Source organism: Alligator sinensis, unplaced genomic scaffold, assembly GCF_000455745.1.
Source record: "Alligator sinensis unplaced genomic scaffold, ASM45574v1 scaffold330_1, whole genome shotgun sequence".
Taxonomy (NCBI): domain Eukaryota; kingdom Metazoa; phylum Chordata; order Crocodylia; family Alligatoridae; genus Alligator; species Alligator sinensis.
Genome location: NW_005842178.1, coordinates 1956953 through 1961594, shown reverse-complemented (window position 1 = coordinate 1961594; position 4642 = coordinate 1956953). Strand labels below are relative to the sequence as shown.

The window sequence follows — 4642 nt, the reverse complement described above, 5'->3', positions numbered from 1 at the left end:
CATTCCTGAAAACTGCCTGTAACTTATTACTAGTTATTACCGTTCTGAGCTGGTACTCCAGTGCAAACAATGGCATCCCTATTCAACACTTTTCTTGACATGCAGGTATTCTCATTGCCCAACTGTTTTAGGCAAAAGTAATCCCCTCCCAGCCATTTTAGTTGAACACGTTCAATATTGTTCAGTCAGAGAGAAGAAGAAAGTATATCCAGCATTTGCAAAATTATCCTATTTTATAGCAAGGTAAGACCAAATATTACAAATCCCTACTCCTCATAACTGAGGTCCGCTGACTCATTTCTTTGGTAAGGACTTTTACAAGCCAGACCATGAACAAAAAGAATCCTTTGTGATGCATAAACTCCTTTACTGCTGGCTGAAGAGTAATTGAAATGGAGTCTCCACAAATAAAATCATGAATTACACCTAAAGGAAGTGTGCCGATATGTACAGCACTGTATTACTGGAGGGGCTCAATGGACAGAATCCTAAAATAGCTTAACTGTAGTAATTGGTAATTTATTAAGCATTTGATTTACTAATTTCATGTGAGATAAATGTTTATCATAAACTTAATGCTAACAAACTGCCAATCCCATAAAGCTCAGCATAGGAGAGGAAAAAACATAAAAGCCACAAACCTTCATTTATGCCAATGGGCAGACATGGTAGAGCTTGTTTATCTTTCTAAGCTGGAATTTTCCAAAGTTAGTTCACAGAAAATAACTAATGTACTTCTTAAGAGAAAGCCATGTTTTGAGGGTAAATTGCAAGCAAAATACCATTTCAGCACTACAAACCCTGGAGAAATTTCTGATCATGAGCTCTCACACCAAGAAGCTCTCAACGTGTTGGAAGACAGTGGAGTTGAACGGGCATAGCAAAGGCAAGGACTATACTATACAACCATAACTAATCATTTAGCACTAGTCAGAACAGACATAGCAAGACTCTCTCTGAATATATGAAATCAATGCTATATAGCCATGCCTATATATTTAAGCGTATTGCAATCTGAATTCGATATACTTGGTAAGTTACACAAAGGAAATTAAAATATGGCACTAGAATCTACAACCCTCCTATCAATTCCCAAAAAGAAAGATTTTACATTTACAGACTTCCATAAGCTATTTACACTTAATTTTGAACCTTTCCCAGAACGAAGGGTGCACTGCACTGTTAAACCAAATCTAAGACTAGAGAGAACAAGATGAGCAGGATCTTTGCAGGCCAGCATTGGGGACACACACACACACACACACACACACACTGAGGGATAGGGTCAATGACCGCAAGTGACCCAGGCTACAGGTTAGTCCAAAAGCTGGGAAATATCAACATCTGTCACCCCGTGGTGCTACCCATGGACCCTTAGGGCCAGCTGTCAATGAATGACAGCACACCTACCCCCTGCAGCTCCCAAAATGGAGGAGGTAGTTTTTGCTGCTTTTTTCTGCTCAAGAGTCTCTTGTGTGCCTGGGGCACAAGTCTCCCATGTTCCACCTCACCCACAAAAAGCTCTTCAGGCTTGCACTCCCTAATGTTGCCAAAAAGCAACAGTGATAAATTGCTGCACTTAAGGCCTTCACCAAGTCCCACAGCCAAGAACAGCAGTTGCAATTCACTGGTTTTTGGTTGGTTTCATTTTGCTGTTGCTGCTCACAAAAATCTAAGTGATGATGTGGCTCAAGTGCTCTGCTTACAGATTCAGGGAGAAAAACCTTATACCGATTACCATTCCCAAACTCAAACCACAATTCAGCCATCAGGAATAAAAACTCAAATTTTCACCTTAAGAAAAGGGGGGAAAAAAGTATTACAGAAGAATTGATGGCTCAACCCCCCAAATCACTAAGGAAACTTCCTACTGACCACTGTTAAGTGGTAGTTCAGGCCCTAAAATGGGCACTGAAAATATTTTCAATATGTAACTAGTATCTTATGCATCCTCATGCAATTCAGACCAGCCACCCACACCTGACACGGAACACATACACCAGAACCACACTGTAGGCTTCAAGCTGGGGTCAGGCAAGACTGTATCCAAAAACCAAAAACAAACAAAACCCCAAACTTTCTAAAATAGCATTTTCTGCAAAAAAACCCATTTGCCTTTTCCTTGCACACTAGCTAGTCTTAGCAACAGTAACAATGACAAGTGTGAGATCTTTAGCATAGCATGAGCTGCTCCATGACACATACTGACTCCAGCACAAACAATACAATGAAAGATAATATTAAAAAGAAACAAAAAAAGGCTTTATGCTCTTTTACCCTGATCATTTAGTGTATTCAGCACATAACTCGACAGCCTTTGCAACTACAGGTCATCTTTAGCATGCGGCAAGGAATACTGGGAGAAGAGCAAATCAATTTTCAAGCAGTAATTTCCAGAACAAACGACCTAATTTGATTTAAAATGGATTAGAGAACACAATCCACATAAAACAGTTCTTGGAAGCACATGATTTTACAAGTTATATCGACTTCCATGTCACAAAGAGTATTTTTATAAAGGAATTCAATAGTTAGCAGCAGCATTTTGCCTGATTCCTAGTAATCATTTCTGAGTTGGTGTTTGGAGCAGCTAATGTTTTTCTAAGACACTAATTTCGATGCTAATAACCAATCTGTCCATCCAAAAACCTGATTTTTTTCTTTTCCCTCCTCCCTGCCGTAGTTCTGAAGAAGCCATACAATTTACATTTGTTATCTCCTACTTTCACCTTCCAAAAATCCAGTGCCCTACCAGAACAATGGAAGTCAGGATTACTCAAAACACTATTAACAGTCACCATTCCTCAGTAGATTTGTAAGCACTCATTACCCCTTCCTGATTACATAAACCACCTCTTAATATTTCAAATGGTTCAAATAGCCACTCCCCCTCCTTTCCTTATGTGGCTCCCAGGCTGTCTCCCCCTCATTTCCAGCTGCTTTTACAGACCCCCAAGCTCCTCTTGGAATAACAACCCTGGACATAGGCAGAAGCCACTGGAAAAGAAGAGTCAGCACCAGGAAGCTTGCCAGCTCTGCATGGACCCGGGATAACAGTTTGGGAATCACTCATTCATTTAGGTTTGGAACAATTAAGCTTTTTCTACACTGGGAGGAAATCAGCAGTTCAATCAGCGCTTCGTTTGTTCACACTCTTACTTAGTCTGAGGAAACGGTAAAGCATATGCATGTTTGAGGTTAAATTACAAAATGCTTTAACAAACAAGCTTGGTAAGCAATCATATACTGACCTCAAATGACAGGTATTTAGCAGCAACTGATGTGTTTCAGGAACAGCTTTATTAACCTTTTTTACGCAAATATATCTGTATGGAATTTTTTTCTTTAAAAAAAAACCACGGGCTCAGCCATCTGTCACAGGGAAAAGGAAGGAACCTCAGAAAAGCGCCCCCCCCCCCCATGCTCTCTGAAAGCCAAGCTGCTTCTGCTCAGCATCTGAGCCTTAAGGATCTGAATTTCTCTTTTTTCCTCACAGTGGCAAAGATCTTTTGGGGGCAACATCTTTTACTGGACCAACCACCCAATTGTCTCTTGCATAATTCCTGGACCATCACAGCTATAGCATTGCTTCTTTTCCTCAGGCTTCTTCGACCTTTCTTGTCAAGCAAGATCAAGAAATAAGCCCAAGGAAAAAAATTACCAACTCCCAGATACCTGTTTAGAGGACAGAGTAAAGCAAATTTTCTCTGCTGAAAAAATTTAGGAAGGAGGGAGGGGGCTTGGCTCAGCTTCAATTACTCTGCCTTCAGTTTCTTTTAACACAGCATGCTGAGGATGGGAGAAGTGTGGGCCTTCTCACATGAGCTCTTTCAACTCATAGTGCTGGAAAAACAATAAGGAAGAAGTTACTTCTGGAGTATTAACTTCTAATTATCTGGCAAAGAGAAAGGCTTATTTTAAATGAACCTTGAGACTTAAGGTAATGAACCTTGAGACTTAAGGAAGCAGCTTTGGGGAGCTAGGCGCAGGCTGGTCATTAGCACTTCAGAGGGTAAGACAGGACTCTCCGATGCTGTAGGTCTGCTGGAGTAATTACCGAGCCTGTGTTCAAAGGAAGCCAGGTAGGAAGGATAGTGAAGCAAGGAACTGAGCCTGGCTCTCCTGAACCCTGGCTAGCATCCCGATTGTCCCCATCACCTTTCTCCAGGCCGCATCCATCTAGACAGACGGACTACATAACCCCAACGCCTCCACAGCCCCTTACTCGCCCCAGGAAGGACCGAACAGAGCTCTTGGGCTACAGACAACTGAATCCTTGTCAGCCGAGCAACACCCATCTGGGGCTCTGTCCTGGTCCTGGACTACCGCTGGTCAGTGCGGGTCCTGGGCTACTGCTGCGCCTGCGAGCGAGACCCGCTCGCCCGCTCACACCCGCCTCACAACGGCTCTGAAGGGCAGCGCTGAGCTCCACAGACCTGCTTCCGCCAACGAGACGCGCCGGTGCCGCACGCGTGCCCACCTCCCCGTCCCCGCGCCCAGCTGGCCCCAGCCGCTGCCTCGACAGCGCGGGATGGACTCCGAGGCCTCCACCCTCGCCTGGGCCAAGCCCGGTCTGCCTGGCACCCTCGGCCCCGGTTTAAAGCGACTCCTGTGCTCGTGTGCCACGCGCCTCCTCGCCGAG

At 43.7% G+C, this 4642-nt stretch overlaps 1 protein-coding gene across 1 annotated transcript in view; it reads right to left on the bottom strand.

Annotated features, from left to right (window-relative positions):
* LOC102369829 (ER lumen protein-retaining receptor 2) overlaps window positions 1–4642 on the bottom strand; it is a 14246-nt gene that overhangs the window by 8640 nt on the left and 964 nt on the right. The gene's annotated exons all lie outside the window — the stretch shown is intronic.